General features: G+C 43.0%; 1 pseudogene; it reads right to left on the bottom strand.

Annotated features, from left to right (window-relative positions):
- Window positions 1-12569: 12569 nt before the first annotated feature.
- LOC110939685 lies at window positions 12570-16043 on the bottom strand (annotated as a pseudogene).
- Window positions 16044-19576: the final 3533 nt, after the last annotated feature.

The following is a 19576-nucleotide window of genomic DNA, read 5'->3' as shown; positions in this document are numbered from 1 at the left end:
CATCTTGCCAAAGATGTAAGGATAGAGGTACTCAAGAATCCATCGGTGATGCTGCGACAAGTGAACGTGATCGAAACGGGCCAATCTTCATGGATGACCCCGATAATCAAGTACTTGCAAGAGGGGGTACTACCTGAAAACAAAGTGGAAGCGAGAAAGATCCAAAACAAAGCCCTACAATATGAAATGAACGGCGGTATTTTGTACCGAAAGTCCTTCCTGGGGCCACTACTGCGCTGCGTGGACCCCCAGGATGCGAACTACCTGATAAGGGAAATCCATGAGGGGATCTGCGGTATTCACTCCGGGCCACGGATGGTTGTCGCGAAGATCATGAGCGCCGGTTACTACTGGCCTGGTATGCATGTCGACGCGCTGAAGGAGATCCGCAAATGTGACTCTTGCCAGAGGCACTCTCCAAAAACACTGCGCCCCAAGAACGATCTTATCCCCGTATCCACTGCATGGCCCTTCCAGCAGTGGGGAATTGACATGGTGGGACCCTTCCCGGATGCTCCCGGCGCCGTAAAATTCATCATTGTGGCTGTTGATTACTTCACAAAGTGGGTGGAGACCAAAGCCCTTGCATCCACCACAGCTATGATTGTGCGCAAGTTCATCTGGGAGCACATCATATGCAGATTTGGCCTCCCGCTCAAGATTGTAACAGACAATGGCACCAACTTTGCATCGGAAGATCTCAAGAAGTGGATGAAGGAGATGAAAATTGAACACACTTTCACATCTGTTGCACACCCCCAAGGCAACGGACAAGTGGAAAGCGTGAACAAATGCATTGTCGAGGGGATAAAGGCCAGATTGGGGACAAGGCGACGAGGATGGGTTGATGAGCTCCCGAGCATCTTATGGGCTCATCGAACCATGCCAAAAACAAGTACCGGCGAGACCCCCTTCAGCTTGGTTTATGGCTCAGAGGCGGTTATCCCGGCGGAGATTGGCCTACCCTCACCACGCATGACAGCGGTCAACACAGTTGACAATGAAGCGGAAAGACGCCTTGACTTGGACTTGCTAGAAGAAAGACGCGAAATCGCGCGAATCAAAGAGGCCAAGTACAAGACCCAGCTAGAAAGGTACTACAACACAAGGGTCCGTATCTGTACCTTCACCCCAGGGGAATACGTCTTCCGCGACAACGAAGCGTCAAATGCGGAACGTCCAGGAAAGTTGGCACCTAAATGGGAAGGCCCGTACCTGATCCACGAGGTCCTGGGCAAAGGGGCCTACAAGTTATGCACCCTAGATGGCCACATCTTACCACGAACATGGAACGCGTAACAACTGCGCAAATGTTATATGTAACTTACTTCGGCCTTGCGCCCGTTTTTACTTTCCTTTGTCGGCTAAACGCCATTACAATTAATGTATGAAGGCCTATGCGCCCATTCCAGACTTAATGAAAACATACGACATGTTCTTCTACGACATTTTTTCGTTACAAATGCATGCTAAACTTTTGATTAGCGCGAAAACACTCCAGCATTTTAAAAATTTGCTGACGAACCGCCTCCAAGGTCCTCCGCGAACAAAGCGCGAGACCGGGCGGTCACTTTTCACTTAAAAAAAATACTTCCATTTATTCGAGCTAATTTAACCTAAGTTTCGACAGCAATGCAATAATTGCAACGGAAAAAACGAAAACGGTTCATATAATAAACTTGCGCAACAGCGCAGCATTTACAATCAAGTTGCAAAAGACACTTATAAGGCACAAACGCCTATCAACAACCTATTTAACAACCTATTATATTCATCGCGTCGATCACCATCATCATCTCCGGCATCCTCACCATCGTCATCGTCGCCATCATCATCTCCATCTCCACCGTCATCACCAGCTGGGTCTTCATCGGATAGTTCGACGGTAACTGGTGGGTCGAGGACTGCTTTAAGACGCTGGCACCAGTCGTCTTTTTTCAAAGATTCCACAACCAGATCCATGATAGGCAAGCTAAGGTTGTCATACGAGTTTTCAGCTTGTGCAAGCGCAGCATCAGCACGATCAGTCACCGAGCAATGGCTTACATCAAATTCTTGCCCTAGTATCTGCTCAACGTGACTGGCACATTCCAAGTAACCTCCTCGATGACCCACCGCACGCGCCGCATCTGTGAGAGCAGCAACGGCGCGATCTAGCTCGCCAGCGTTCAAGATGGAGTTGGCAACCTTCACCAAAAGAAAAGCATTAAAAATAAACTCTTAACAAGATAGAAGCATAAAACAAAGATACTCACCAGCACTACTCCACGAGTGCGCATCCATTCAGCCTCCGAGACAAGCGTGTCAACGATTCCTTGGGCCTCGGAGTAGTTGGTTTGAGCCACATTAAGCGCGGCAGTGCTGACAGCACGCGCCTCCTCAGCCGTAGCAGCCTTAACCCTCTCGGCCTCCAAGTCGATCTCCAACGACTCACATCTATCGATCTGCTCGTTCAAGCGACGTTTGAGCTCCGCAATCTCAACGTCCTTGGCGTGGAGATCTCTGTCCTTGCTAGACAGCTGCACCTTGGCCGCAGACAACTCAACCTGAAGGCCGATAAAACAGCTTAGGCTGGTTTGTTAACAACATAGCCAGAATAAAGGAAAACAAATAAGACTAACCTCCACCTGTTGCTTAGCAGCCTTCTCTCCCTGCGCCTCCTCTACCTTCGATGTCAAATCAGCAACTTTAGCCTCAAGATCAACAATCTTCTGTCGAGCCGCGTAGGCGCGCTCGTTGTCTTGGGCACAAATACGTTTAAACTCGGCCTTCTCTTTGGCCAGTTGCTCTTCAACATTATGAAGTTTCTTTTGCAGGCCTTCGCGGCCCCATTCTTCGGCCTTCTTATCGGCTTCAAACTTGGCTCTCTCCTCATCAAGAGCAGCCTTGGACTTCTCAAACTCAGCAATGCGTTTTAACGAGCGCTCCCGATAACCCTCCCAGTCGGCGCGTTCTCTAACCATTGTCCGCCACTCGCGAACTATCTGGTGGTTGGCAGCACGAGCGTTGGCTTCTCCAAGTATAAAGGCGCGATATAACATTTCATGGGGTTTCGCCCTTTGACGGTTGACCTCTGCAGGGGTAAACGAATTCAAAAACCACTCGCGGCAAGGGGCAAATTCATGAAATGTATCTTTTTGCTTTAAGCTCCAAGGGGCTTGGTGAGGAGCATCGCCGCGTTCTTCTTCATTGTAAGTTTTATAGTAGATATCGCCAACGGTGTCCTTCGCCCCAACCACATTTGGGTTATAACCCCCAGCTCCACCAGAGCTCGCGCCGCTAGAGGAGAAACGTCCTGACCCCTTAGGCCCTTGGACGTGCGCGGGGTGGGTAGATTTTGTGACCTCAGGCCCTTGGACATTAATAGGCTATTCCATAGCTTTCTTCTTTTCTAACTCCTCCAAGGCCCTCTTCTTCGCCGCTTCGGCCAACCTCTCCTGCTCCGCCTTCTGCTTTCTCTCCTCCTCTTTCTTTTTCTTCTCCTCCTCCTCCTTCCTCTTCCTCTCTTCTTCATCCTTCCTCTTCTTCTCTGCAACTCTCTTCTTCTCTTCCTCTCTCTTCCGACCCTCCTCCACCTTTCGCTGCGCCTCAGCAGCCTTCGCGGCATCCTGAGCAGCAGTGTCAGTGGACTGGATGGTAATCTTGGGCCTCTTCGCCGCAGCCTCACTGAACGTGACACCCTTCTCAGGGGTTTTCTTGATTTCTGAAAAAATAAAGCAAGTGCATTTAAGCAAAGAGAAAAGTATTAAGAAGGGAAGCGAAGAACATACCAGGAGAAAATTTGTATAACGAGCGCAGCTTGCTCGTTTTCCCAACCGCGGGAATCACAACAGATGTAGGGGCGGAAGCCACACCAGTCGTGGCTTCGCTCCTACCCCTCTTCCGCCCAATAAGCTGGGCACCAGCATCTTCTTCTTCAGCTTCATCATCTTCAGGAAAAGATGGAGTCGCGCCAGCTTCAGGGTTACGAGAACCCGCGCTCCCAGAGCTTTTCGACCCACCAGCACCAGTTTTTCCCTTAGCTGCACGTGACAGGCCTTCAAATGAGTCACTGATGATCACATAATCATCTAAGTCACGTTGACGAAGGCGAAGAGTACCTTTGACAGCAGCAGTTGTCGCGCGACTAGTGCCAATGCCCTTGCTGGTCACTTCAGGCTCCACCTTCTTCTTCTTCTTCTTCACAGGTTTCTTCTTCTTCTCCTCGGGGTCAATCCCCAGGTCGCGCAACACACCTGCAAAGATTTTAGACCAGGAACTTAGCTCGCCGCTGGAAGAACCTACTGACTCCTCGCTGGAAAGATAGAGAGTCTCTTTCCCAGCGAAAGTCACAGAGCGCAAAGGACGAGGTTTAGGGTATTGCGCACCTTCAGTAGTGGTTGGCGGCGAAGCAAAGGCATCAGCAGCTGGGAACATGAAGTTGCCTTTAATCTGGTCATACCAGCTTTCCTCATCATTGCGCAACGGGCGAACGCCCATGGAGCCACCAAATGTCGAGAAGGCAGCTTGATAGAGTTGCGCTTCTACACATGGAAGTAAGTAAGTAACAATTAAAGCAAACCTACTTGGAAAAAGAACAAAGAAATAACTAACCTTGATCGCCAAGCTTCAACACCGGAACCTCCCTGCTGCTAGGTGACCACTGGTCACTCATCTTCGCTGCGACCAAAACGTTTTCCCCAAACACCCGATTAGGGGTTGGGGTTAACTGCTGGTACCACAGGGCGTTTTTGGGAATCGGTAGGTCTTCCTTCGGTATTGCCTCGGTCCAGTCCCTAAAGGGCATAGCAATCGGCAAAACCTCCTCCCGGATAAAGAAGAACTTAGGTTTCCAGTCGTGGAAACTCTTCGGTGGGTTTAACAAGATCTTCTTAGCCGCACCACGGCTCGCAAAGGAGAAGAAGCCCATCGTCCTTTGCAACTGATAAAAGGCCCGGAATTTATCCACCGACGGCTCAATGCCATAAGAATGGCACAAAAACTCGAAGTGTCGTATCCTAACCATTCCCGGTGGGCTCATCTGCGATAGATGGAAGTTGTAGTGATGGAGGATACTGCCCAGGAAGTTGGTCGCCGGCAGTCGGAAATTGCCCTGAAGAAAGAAGTCTTCATATAAAGTAATATATCCGGGTGGTGCATCAGCCGCGGTTTGGCCCTGAGCCGGATACCGGGCATCCCACTCCGACGGGAATCGAAAGCTTCGAACAATTTGTTCAAAAAGCCCTAGATCCCATCTGAGGACAGGAACTGGTCCTTCCTCAGTAACAGCAACTTCTTGGTGTTCTTCGCTCATATCTGAAAATTCTGGAAAAAACGTTGAAGATTTGAAGAAATCTTGAAGATATGAAGAACAGGTTCGAAGATTCAAAGAGAAGTTTGAGAAGAAAATACAGAAGAAACGAAGAGAAGTGAAGAGTCTCTCACCTCTCTTCGGATATATATACCCATCGCATTTAATGCGATGGGTAACCGTGCCGCTTTCGCCGCTAGGCTAACCAACGAGAGGCTGCCACGTCAAGCGGGAAACCAGGGGTGACGGTTACCACGCGCGCGTGGGCCTCACTCTCCTGACACGAAGTGCAACCGCCGCAGACGGCATGATGACACCCGTGCCAGAGGTCAACTCAAACATCGCACTCAACGACTTATCCCACCAACTTGTCAGAAGTTCAAATTTCGAAGTTTCCCGCCATAAAAATTACAAGTAACTTCATGCAAAAGTTACATGAGCTGCGCAAGCTACACGTCACCTCCAATAAACCCGCGCGCCTGATCAGACAAACGACAATCCCTAAAGACCTGCATTGGTACCTACGCAATTGAAAACAACATTTTCCACATGCGCCACACCAATCAGGATCAAAAGAACATTTCCCCTATTACACTTATTTCTCTTAATTTTATTAAGTCCAGAGCTCCAACCACTTGCGTTGCGCATGGTGCAGCACTGGACTGGGGGGACTTGAAGGGGTATGGTCCCAAAAAGTCGCGCAAACCTCCGCCCAGGTTGCGCGCGGAACCATACTCCTTATTTCAGAAAACTTATTAATAATATCCACGCACGAGGCAAGGCTCACAAGAGGCCCAGATATCAGCACTTAGCATAAAACAATGGGACAAATGAGCATGCTGACCCCGCGCGGGTTAGTTTGTTATCAAACAAGAGCCACTCAGTAGGGAAGCGCACGGCTACCTACAGTGGTACATAAGGTACAAGTGGCAGTAAAAGGAGCCAATGAGCGTCTAGCAGGCTCTGGTCAATCGTGCGCCACGATCGCCTGACGAGAAGTACACAAGGACGCCTACGTGGCACCAATCAGAGGACGAAGACAACTGTCCCACGATCTCCACTTGTCTGCTGATGACAGAAGGACAACAAGGCCGACAACAATGACACGTGGCTCCAATCAAGGTGCGCCAGCACCGACGAGCGTCTAGAAGCCACTAAGCGGTCGACACCAGTGAAACAAAGAGCATATTCGTTTTGTTGTCCGCTTCTGGCCCAAGGCCCATCAGCCCATAACCCCTTACACCTCTCCGGCTATAAATAGAGACCTCATTCCACAGGTTAAAGATTCTATTCCCTCTACTCTCACTCTTTACACTTAATTACTCTCAAAGCGGTCGCTTATTCTCACGCCGGAGCCTGGTTAAGAGGGAAACCCCCACATTCCCCTCTTAACGAGTAACGGTGTTCTGTTTTGCAGGATTGATTACCAAGTCGGAGCTCAAATATCCTTAAGAAGATTAACCATCATGAAAGGAACATAAACCAATCTAATTAACTCCCTAATTAGATCACTGTTTCTTCAATACCATGTTTGGTAGGACCCATTTCCTACCATACATAGTACATGCTCATACCGTTAGTTGTAACCAACATCTAACCATTTACATGAACATGAGCACTACATTACTTTACCGTTACATTTACATTAATAAGTTTGACTTTCGTTAATCATTAATCATTACATTAAATCATTGCGTTGATTATTAGCAAAGATTCTCGTTGTTCATTACTACTAGAAGCCAAAACAGATTTTAATTGTTAAACCACACTTTACTTAAGATATCCTTTCTTACATTGAGACCCATAGTTCAGCATGCACACCACCTCAAAATAGTTAGAAAGATGATCTAAAAACTCACCTGCATGATTGCATAGACACTTAAGTTGTTAGTTGATCTCGACCCTAGAATCACTAACTCAATCTGATCAAAGGACATTAGAAGAATGTCATCCTTCTCAATTTTCACACTTGTAGTAGGTAATCACTCAATTTTGTGTGAATGTATAATGGAGTTTACATCAATTCTGTGTTTGGATATGCAACATTATAAGACCATGTGTAGTGGTACACATGAATAATGCCCCTTCCCATGGACGTTGTGCGCCATGTGGCAGTCCGGTCTGCAATGAGACATTATGGAGCGTTTTTTTCTAAAATGGGTGTAGTGGAGATGTGGGCATTATGTTAGAAAAGGGGTGTAAATAAAATTAAATAAAAACAAAATCAAAAAACTTTATTGGACAACTACCCCAATATATCGATCCATATGAACTTCTGCAAGATGAACGGATATCCCAAACATCGCCAATTCTAAAGTGAATCTTTTCCTACATCAGGTTCGGTAAACCTCATATTCCGATTCTCTAATACTTGGTTACCAGACCCGAAATTAAACAAATTGGTTAAACAGGTTATGTCTTCTGGCCAAGCGTCTTGTACTTACGGCAACGGTATGGCTGAAGCTCTGGTTAAGATGAAAGGAATAATAAAAGTGTGGCGGTACAAGATAAAGGAACTTGAAAGGAAATCGATTAAGGAGGCACATGATCTGATTAATAGTTTGGAGTTAAAGGCTGAATCTGGCACTTTAAATGTAGATGAAAAAATGAAACGGCTTGAGGTGAAAGATTTTATAACTTGCTGGGGATCGAAAAAAAGTGGAGGAATTAAAGCTTAAAGCACGGGTGTATTGGATACAAGATGGGGATGATAACTCGTCTCTTTTCCATAAATGGATCAGCAATAACAACGTTAAGAATCGGATAAATGGTATATGGTGGAAGATAATTGGGTGACTGAACCGAAAGAGATAAAAGGTGCATTCCAAGATTTTTTTAGTTCCAGATTTAAAGAGCTGCTCGCAAAAGGCCAAGAATACTAGGAGATGGGTTCCATAAGCTATCAGTAGAATAGGGTGAAACGCTCATCAAACCTTCCTCCAAAGGAGAAGTGAAGATTGCAGTTTGGGAGTGTGGCAACGATAAAGCCCCCGGACCTGATAGGTTTACATTCGGATTTAAAAAAAAAATTGGGTTGAATTTGAAACCTCTCTTAGAGGTATTGAAAGAATTTCACCTTCACGGCTCACTTTGCAAGGCTAGCGGTGCATCTTTCATCTCTCTTATCCCTAAATCGGATAACCCAAAAACACCTAATGACTTCAGACCTATTTCTCTAGTCGGTGTGGTGCAAAAGGTCATTTCCAAGGTACTTTCCAACAGGCTGGTTGCGGTTCTGGACAACCTTGTTTCCCCGTTACAATCAACATTTTTGGGTGGTCGAAACATCATTGACAGCCCCTTAATCCTCAATGAAATACACCTTGGGCCAAGAAATCAAAACAACACGTTTCCTTCTTTAAAGTAGACCTTGAAAAGGCCATTGACACCCTTAACTGGAAATTTCTGATCACGGTTTGCATCATATGGGCTTTCCGTGTATTGGATACAAAATGGGGATGATAACTCATTGTCTGCTCTCTCCCATTCAAATATATTGGAATGACGGTTGGCGCTAATATGAATAGGATTGCAAATTAGAAATTGGTCGTGGACCGGTTTAATTCAAAATTGTCAAGATGGAAAGCAAATTGTTTGTCTCTTGCGGGGAGAGTTACCTTGGCAAAAGCGGTCCTTGGTAACTTACCAACATACTACCTTTCTCTATATAAAGTGCCAATTAATGTCATAAATACGCTCGAAGGAATCAGGTGAAGATTTATTTGGGGTGGATGTAGTATCGCTAAAAAGATGCGATGGGTAAGATGGGAGAAAATGGTGGCATCGAAAAAGAAAGGTGGGATTGGTTTGGGCAGTATAAGAGACGCGAACCTGGCACTTTTATTAAATTGGTGGTGGAGGATGAGAGAAGATGAAGGCCAACTATGGGCAAAGGTTATAAAAGCGATTCATGGAAGAAGCTAGAAAAGCGGAATCATACCGGTAAATAATTCCATAATTAGGGTGTGGAAAAATATAGGTGGGTTGTATAAAAAGTTCTTGAAAAGCAATGTTTGTATTGACCAAAAGCTTAGGTGTGAGGCATGGAAATGCGACAAAGTGAGATTTTGGGAAGATATTTGGTTGACCAACAATGCTTTAAAAGAAGAATTCCCGCTGGTGTATAAAATGACAGCCAAAAGAGGAGTCAAAGTTTCTGAAATTACAAGAGAACAGGTTCGGAAGTCATATGGGATTTGGGCTAGAAGACTAAACCATCAACATACTACAAAAAGGGCACCTTTAGCGGCACCAGGTATCGCCGCTATTGCCTTATTTTGTTGCCACTATTAACCTTTAGCGGCGACATGTGGCCGCTAAAGGGTCGCCGGTATAGCTGGGCCGCTATTGCCTAGTTTGGCGCCGCTATTGACGTTGTCGCCGCTAATGCTCTTGCCGGAGAATTGGCAGGAAAGATCGCCTGAGATAGATTGCCGGAGATAGCTATCAAAAACTTGTCGGAACTTGTCAGAACTAATAAATTTAAAGATTACATTACTTTTCATTCAAATTCTCATCTCAAAAAATGGATTCTTGAGCTTGTAGATATAGCTATACATTAACAATACATTTTCTATACAAATTCTATGCAAAACTTTACATAACTATACATTTTCTGAACAATAAAACGAAACTGGCCAGAACTTGAGCTTGATGATGGCGGTTCAACGGTGGTTCAACGGAGGTTGACAGAGCTTCACGGCGGTGGTGGTGCAGCTTGATAATGGTGGTGGTGGAGCTTGATAATGGTGGTGGTGGAGCTTGATGATGGTGGTTCCACGGTGGTTGACGGAGCTTGACGGTGGTGGTGGTGGTGCAGCCGGACCAATGGTGGTGGTGGTAGCATGTTGTTGTTGGTGAAGATGATGGAGTTTGGTGATTGTGTTTGTGGGTGATTGTGTTTCTTTAAGGGAGAGAAAGCAGGAAGGAGCCCAAACCGTTGGATCATCCTCTCATCAAGGGCAGAGATCAGGTCTTTTCAAGCTTCACATGGATTTACTTTTAGCAAAGACAATTGGCGCCGCTAATGCCTATTCTCTTGTCGCCGCTAATGCCCTTTAACTCCCTAACCGTTAGATCAGGATAAGGATCAACGGCTAGGGTTTGGTTTCAGACTCCGGGACGCGGATCGATCAATAGCGGCGACATTTCGCCTGTCGCCGCTAAAAGTGGTGGTTTATTCCTTTTGAAATTATATTATATACTATTATATTATATACTTTATATTATATACTTTATATTATATTATATTATATTATATTATATTATATTATATTATATTATATTATATTATATTATATTATATTATATTATATTATATTATATTATATTATATTATATTATATTATATTATATTATATTATATTATATTATATTATATTATATTATATTATATTATATTATATTATATTATATTATATTATATTATAATAGAAAACAAACTGAATGAAGAGTAAATTCAATATATATTAATTAAATAAATAGTGATTTCAATTAATTAAAACAAACTAAATCAATAGTGATGTAGGAAATATAAGAATATGGGGTATGGGGCGGGGTTGTGACGTGGGTTGAGTATAAACGCCTAAGTCACCATCCCGGGTGGGCTTGGGTTTCGGCGTGGCCCCTTGGGCAGGGGTTTCAGCCAGGGCGATGGGCGGGGCTATCAAGATGACATGGCGGGATCTCATTGGCCAAGATAAGTAGCCGTTTGGGCTAGCCGTTGGCCAACGGCTATGTGTTAAAAAAAAGATCAAGGAAATATTATAATATGGGGTATGGGGCGGGGGTTGTGGCGTGGGTTGGGTACAAATGCCCAAGTCACCACCCCGGGTGGGCTTGGGTTTCGGCGTGGCCCCTTGGGCGGGGGTTTCAGCCCGAGCGTTGGACGGGGCTATCAAGATGACATGGCGGGATCTCATTGGCCAAGACAAGTAGCCGTTTGGGCTAGCCGTTGGCCAACGGCTATGTGTTAAAAAAAAGATCTAAGAAATATCAGAATATGGGGTATGGGGCGGGGGTTGTGGCGTGGGTTGGGTACAAACGCCTAAATCACCACCCCGGGTGGGCTTGGGTTTTGGCGTGGCCTCTTGGGCGGGGGTTTCAGCCCGGGCGTCGGGCGGGGCTATCAAAATGACATGGCGGGATCTCATTGGCCAAGACAAGTAGCCGTTTGGGCTAGCCGTTGGCCAACGGCTATGTGTTAAAAAAAAAGATCTAGGAAATATTAGAATATGGGGTATGGGGCGGGGTTGTGGCGTGGGTTGGGTACAAACGCCCAAATCACCACCCCGGGTGGGCTTGGGTTTCGGCGTGGCCTCTTGGGCGGGGGTTTCAGCCCGGGCGTTGGGCGGGGCTATCAAGATGACATGGTGGGATCTCATTGGCCAAGACAAGTAGCCGTTTGGGCTAGCCGTTGGCCAACGGCTATGTGTTTAAAAAAAATATCTATTCACTATAAATACTCACACTTCTATTATTTTTTTACCACAACTACTCCACCTCTTCTATAATGATCTCTATCTTATTTTTAAAAAAAATTCTCATCGAAGCACAATACGAAAAAATGAATCCTCATAATCGAGGTTTTGACCCGAACAATCCGTGGGCATTCCAAGAAACACCTAGCCCAGCATCCAATCGTCCAATTGCTCCCTTTTTAATGCACTCCACGATGCCGGATATGACTGGTTACGCATCGTTTATCTCGAATCGTTTGAAGAATGATGTCAGTCAGTTTACTTACTATGTGTATAAAAGGTAATCTAAACTGTGCAATTACTTGTATTGCTACGTTGTTACAGGATTTTATGAGCTCGGTACCAATCGGTACCGAAAATACCGTTACCGAAATCCCCAAAAGTATGTACCGGTACCGAATATACCTGGTACGGTACGGTTCGGTACCGGTTGGTACTGGTACAACACCGGTATTTGAGGGTAAAAATCGGTGAACACCGGTGCCGAACCGGTACCGAAAATACGTTACGTTTTAGTTTAAGCTACTTTTTGTTATTTGACATGTTTTGTCATTCTTATAGAACGATTTGGTTTAGCGCGCCGCAACGCGCGCGCATGGTAAACAACTAGTTAATACAAAAAATTAGTCCTACAAGAACAATCCAAAAGATTATATATACACGTATTGTAAACCCAATTTGTAAGTTAAAAGTGAACTCCCCCACGGATCTCTTTGTTTTTTTGCCTCCAAATGACAATGTGTGGTATGACGTTATCATAACTTTATTTGCCTTATATTTGTTTATGAAACACAGTTAAGTTGAAGCATAAATGAAGCTTTATTACTCAAACTTCGAGACAAACACACAATTAAAAATCACACATACATGACAAATTTTTATTACCCAACAAACACACGCGAACCATCATATGCCAATGACAAAGGGTCATCTTCAAAACACATAGAACACCCCAAGATAGCTGAATAAGGACATGCACTCATATAACGATAGCATCCACGACTAGCGAGTTGATATGGCTTATGAGTTCTTCATCAACATGTGTGTAATGGTCCTTATTCTTATAGAGGACATCCACAGCACGTGCCAAATTGATCACCCTCATAATTACAGGCATTTCAACATCTTTACACCTCAAGGACTCTAGATTCATTTCTTTCCAAGCTTCTTCAACTTTTTCATTGAACAAATCATAGACATGTTGCTCAGTGACGTCATGTTCCTTCATGTAGCATTGAATACCAGAGGCAACATGCATTCTCTCTTGCTCCTCCTATTTTTTTTCCAAATATTCAATAAATGAGTAACTCCTAAACTTATATATTATAGACAATAGAACAAATTAAAAAAAAATATGTAAAAGTTTGTCGCAACTAGACTGGTGATTCCGTATGTCTGATCCCATTTTGCTATAGAGAGTAAGGATGATATATAACTAGGTAGTGTTGTAAAAGAAAATAAATCATTCGCATGACATTGAGGTATATATAAAACCAGTAGCATCAAAATTTCTTGATGGAGATTTATCAAGTTGTATTGCAATAGCAAATAAATCACGTTTTAGCATTGCTAAGATACGAGTTGGATATACGTCGTACCTTGTGAGTGACAATATCATCCATGACCCTACAAAGTACACAACAAGATCTCGCAAGGGGAGGCATAGTGAGAGCCCATTTGAATGTCTCGTCTGTGATTACGTCACCCATGGCAGCAAAGCTTGCTATTAGAGTAAACTTATATCCGCTACTAACAGTTGTAACTTCTTTATGCTCCTCCACTGTTGGAATGTACCAAGCATTTGCCCATCGAGCTTCTTTCATGTAGCATCCAATGTATTCCATCATCTGTATATAACAATAGGCACAACCACACGCAACCACATCAATCTCTCGCTCTCTCTCTCTAGTTAGTAAATAGTAGGAGTAATTGCCTTAAAATCACATATACAAAAGTTAAAGGGAATGCATAGAAACAAAGTAAAACAATCTCGCAAAAAGAAACCATTACAACTGCAATGTGATGGAAACTTACTGCTTCTCTAATATAGTTAAGATGATGTGCCTGTCCCATCTTTATCAATATTTTTTCCATGTCTCCATACAAATCTAGGAGCATTTGGTATATAAGTTGCATACACCTCGGTAGACCGTCAATGGATGTAATTGACCATCTAAGAAGCATTTGTGTTATTACTTAAGATATTTGAGTAGCATATATATATATTTTCAATGGATAACAAGGTGAATGTTGGTTCATATACCTTTTAATGGCTTCGGTAAAGATCTCAAGTTCTTTCAAAGTCCCATATGCATCATAAGTGTCATCAAGAAGTGTTTCCATTGAAAGAACTTTAGCTAAGAACATTCTAGACTCAGAATATCGAGGCTCAATATAGACGCATGATGACCAAAAGTAGCATTCAACTAATCTATTTCTGGCATAGGGTATATTAGTTGGCACATCGAAACCTTTCCACCACCTACAATTAATTAATAAAACATTTCCACATCCATGAGATATATAACAATATCTATAGTTATTAAGGAAAATAAAATATGTATCTCATGTTTGATATATATTGATGAACTGAATTGTAATTTAAGGAATGGATGGCGTACTTGTAAATTTGGCTGAGCTCTTTCTTATGGAGTGATTGAAGTTGGTTGAACCCTAACTTCGCAAGCTTTATTAAAGACTCGTTATGAGAAGTGAGTTGTTGGTAAAAAGGGATGTAGCGCACCGCCTCGAGTCTTGGCACCCTTTTATGCAAAGGTTGTGTTAGGGCTTCTTGTATTTGTTTAGAGTTGCTCAAAGAAGTATCTTTTGAAATGTTTTCAAGACGACCTCTTGTGAATGCAAGGGCTTCATCCAGTATGACTTAGGGACCCTTAGATATGCTGCCTCGTACAACTCAAGTAAACCCTCAATATCATTCTTTAATGGATCCTTAAAGGCTCCATCTTTACCCTTGTAGCTTTTGAAAATATCTGTTTAATTTCACAAGAGACGTAAATATTAGCTTCTTTTGCATCATGATAAATAACCTTAACGTAACTCACACTAACCACTTGAAACAAAGAATCCGTGTTGTCGCATGATTCGAAACCAAACAGAAGTAGCCCCACCATTCCAGTTGTCACCGTATGTATCATACAAGTGCTGCAAGACTTGATTAATATCCTCCTCAAAATGATAGTCAATGCCAAGGCGTTCGACCGCATCTACCAGTTTTAACAAATTGGTATGCTCTGCAGGAGTATCCAAAGCTCGCAATATTTCCTTCTTCCCTTTTTCTTTGAGCTCTTTGCTCTCCACTTTAGGGACAGCCTTTTAGTCCGTGAAAGTGAGTTCTTTTAGTCGAGTTCTTTCCCGCAGCTCTGACCCTTCATCGTACTTTTAGTCAAGCTCAGCCTATCCTAATTAGGATTAGCCTCTTTCCGCTTACAATTTTCAACTGGAAAGTCAAGGCCATCAAACCTCGAACACTAACCTTAAGAGCTTTAACCAGTAGGATGAGTCGGCACTTGCTCTTTTGAGTTAGGTAGTTGCTAGGGAATTAGCGGATTTTTCATATCCTCCTTCGGTCTCTTTCTCTAAGCTTGTGGGTGAAAGAATCATGCACTCATACCCCCAGAGTTTATACTTATTATCTGCTATAAAGAACCAAAGAAAGGATTGGCTCACTCCAATAGTCAATGCTACCCCTACCAGCCATATGGACCCAAAGAATGAAGCTTACATCACCTAACCTAAAAAGATTTGTGCATATTTTGAAAAACAACCTAAATCTAAGACTACCCATCAATCATCGAACACAACCAACTATTCAGAAAAGAGAAATGAATTACAGAACTCAGTGAGTGAAATAATACGGCGATCCAAAATAATGGAATAAAAGACCTAGGAACGAGCAAGGAATCTTTTTAGCCCCAACGACAAATGAACCTAGGGGCGGGGCATTTTCGGGGAGTAGCCCGCACCTTGATCTTCTTGCTTCATTTACAAACAAATGATTGTTACAATGTTTGCAAATCCAATCGAAGGGATCATTTACAAGTTACAGTCATAGTATATAAATGCGCAGAATATGTAAAAGATCGTATCGTTTGATGATGATTGGCTTTTGATTTTGCTTTAGATTTTGAAAGATATACCAGTTATGTTTTAAATAAAAGTACAAATACCTGATCATAGACAAGAAACTGGTCTCCCCAAACGTTTGGAGGAAATATTGTTGTGGGGCGCTTAGCATCCTCTTGTTTCACAGACATTTTTGTAACAAATTTAGATCGATGTATGTCTATTAAATTGCGTGAATTTGAAGTATAGCTAAAGGGTATATATAGCCCGTGTTGATGACATCTTTATAACATCTTCAATTTGTTGCGATATCGACCCAACCCGAACCAGCCAGACTCTTCCGTGAACACGCGACTCAGAACACAAGGGATTGAACACAACGTTCTGACTCTTTTTCTTTTATTAATGAAAGCACTGAATACAGAAACATAAATAAGACCTCCTATTTATACTGCTAATAATACGTATTAAACTAGGACTAGGATACCTTCATACTTATCTAAACAACTTAACATTATCTGAACAATCATTAATATAACTATACTAATAATACGACTAGAACCCTAAGGTTTAATAGATCTCCTCCAACCACCCCTTGAGATCAACCGTGCCTCCCCGTTTAGTCTAACATTGCCGATTTCAATACTCCCTCTCAATGTTGACTTCATTCAAACCAATCTCGCTTCGAAACTTCTTGAGCTTTTCACCTGGTAGACTTTTAGTAAACATATCAGCTACTTGTTGATGAGTGTTCACATACTTCAGATCAACTTTGCCTTCCAAAACCTTCTCATGGACAAAATGGTAGTGAACTTCAATGTGCTTAGACCTTGCATGAAACATCGGATTTTCTGCTAAATATATTGTTGACAAATTGTCACAGTAAAGCACTACACCATCATCTACCTTTTGCTTTAGTTCCTCTAAAACAAGTCGTAGCCATACCACTTCTTGAGTTGCCATAGCAGCAGCCCGATACTCTGCCTCGGTAGTCGACAAGGACACCGTGGGTTGTCGTTTACTACACCAAGCAATAGCTCCCTGACCCAGTTTAAACACATACCCTGTTGTCGACCTTCTAGTGTCTAAGTCTCCTGCATAATCAACATCGCAAAATCCAACCAGCCTTAACTCTTCGCCTTTATTAAACTTCACGCCTAGATTTATCGTGTGCTTTACATACCTTAGCACACGTCGTATCGCATCTAGATGTGGTTTCCGGGGTTTTTGCATATAACGACTTAACACACCTACTTCAAATGCTATGTCGGGTCTAGTTAATGTCAAGTATATCAAACTACCAACTATTTGTCGATACATAGTCGGGTCAGCCAGTTCCTTTCCACTATCAGCGCTTAGTTTCACCACACTATCCATAGGAGTTTCAATAGGCTTGCAATCTATCATGCCAAACCGAGCTAACAAATCTGCACAATAGCGTTGCTGATGAAGAATTATTGCTCCTTCTTCATACTTTAGTTCTAAACCAAGGAAATGACTGAGTTTTCCCAAATCTTTCATACGGAAATGAATACACAAGTTTTGCTTCAATTGGTTAATGCCTTCATTATCGTTTCCGGTTATTATCAAGTCATCTACATATACCAGCACTACCACAAATTTTGACCCATTTGACTTGATAAACATGCTTGCATCAGACTTCGACATCTCATAGTTATTATATTGTAAGAATTCTCCCATCTTCCCAAACCACGCCCTTGGGGATTGCTTTAAACCGTATATCGCCTTATTTAGCTTACACACATAATTAGGAGAAGTAACACTTACAAATCCTTTCGGTTGCTCCATATAGATAGTATGATCTAGATCGCCATAGAGAAACGCATTTTTTACGTCCATCTGATGCAGTTTCCATCCGTTGCTAGCCGCTACCGCTATTACTACCCGTATTGTAGTTATCTTGGCTACGGGACTGAACGTGTCTTCATAGTCAATACCATACTGTTGAGAGAATCCGCGTGCCACTAATCTTGCTTTATATCTCTCAACTGATCCGTCAGGCTTGCGCTTAATCTTGTATACCCACTTGCATGTTATCGGTCTTGCTTCTTCAGGCTTGGGTACTAAAGACCAAGTTTGATTCCGGTTCATAGCTTCAATCTCTTCTTGCATCGCAAGGTTCCATTTTATTTGATCACGGGCTTCTTCATAACTTTCAGGTTCTATTTCTTCCACTTCTGTGATTGCTACATTTGCCGCATACCTTGGGTTTGGTTTTGATACCCGAGTGGATCTTCTCGGACCAGGCGTTGCAGAACCTGAATCCGCGCCATTACGTTGGTTAGACATACCAGTTTGCCATGAACTTTGACGTTCTTGACTAGGACTTGGATCTTGGCTTGTTTCGGCATCAACTTCAATGGCGGATTCATCATCATCAAATGTTAACTTCACCATATTTGCTTCGAGCCTTTCTTTTATTAATTCTGTGTCTGGTAGTGTTTCTTTGTTCTCTGACCACCATGACGAATTCTCATCAAAGACCACATTCCTTGAGACATAACACCGATGTGTTACTCGATCACAACACCTCCACCCTTTCCTTTCGGTATCATACCCAACAAAAATACACCGGATTGCCTTCTTTTCCATCTTATCTCTTAATGGATTTGGTACGAACACGTAACACACACACCCAAATACTCGAAAGTGTGTTACATTTGGTTTTCGTTTCAACAACCTTTCGTATGGAGACACATAGCCCTTATTTTGTGGCGGTAATCGATTAATTACATGAGCAGAAGTTTGCATAGCTTCAGCCCAGAACCTCCCTGGTACATTCTTTGCGTGCATAATGCTCCTGCACGTTTCTCCAAGATGGCGATTTTTTCTTTCAGAGACACCGTTTTGCTGCGGGGTGTTTGGACAAGTAAGTTAACGCCGAATCTGATTTTCTTTTAGATACTTGTCAAAAGTAAATGCTAAATACTCCCCTCCATTATCGGACCTTAAACACTTAACTCGATTTCCAGTTAATCATTCAGCCTCTACTTTAAATAACTTGAATTTTTCTAATACTTCAGATTTTTCCTTTAGAAAATAAACCCAAGTAAATCTGGAGAAATCGTCAATAAATGTAACCATGTATCTTAACCCTTTGACCGATGCTTGTTTCACTGGACCGAACACGTCTGAGTGAACCAATTCGAGTGGCATTGTTGCTTTGTAATTCGAAGTGTCATATGGTTGCTGATGTGCTTTGCCATACTGACACCCGGCACACACGATCTCTTTGCAAATTGTGAACTGAGGTAAACCGCGAACCAGCTCTCTTTTCATCATTACTTCAAGCCGATCATAACCGACATGGCTTAGACGAGCATGCCACAATTCTGCAGTTTGATTGTTATTTGCTTTGTCGACGTATGCCAACTCAGCGGATAAAACATAAACATTATCTTTTCGTTTTCCTTTCAAGGTAGGAACCGAGTTTGTCTCAAAATTATCGAAGACACATACATCATTGGGGCCAAAAAGAACGTACCTTCCTGTCGCCGTGAGTTGTGGAACGGATAACAAGTTCTTTTTCATACCGGGTACATGAAAGACATCTTCCATTAAAAACTCCTTTTCCCTTCCATGGCTTGGAAATTTTACCTCTCCTATGTTTAAGATTTGGTGTTTTGATCCATCGGCAATAACCACTACATGATTTCCCATGTATCGTTTTGCTTTGGTTAACCTTTCCTTGTCTCCGGTTAAG

The sequence above is a fragment of the Helianthus annuus genome, chromosome 15 (genome assembly GCF_002127325.2).
Source record: "Helianthus annuus cultivar XRQ/B chromosome 15, HanXRQr2.0-SUNRISE, whole genome shotgun sequence".
In the NCBI taxonomy this organism is placed as follows: Eukaryota; Viridiplantae; Streptophyta; class Magnoliopsida; order Asterales; family Asteraceae; genus Helianthus; species Helianthus annuus.
This window is presented reverse-complemented; position numbering and strand designations above follow the sequence as displayed.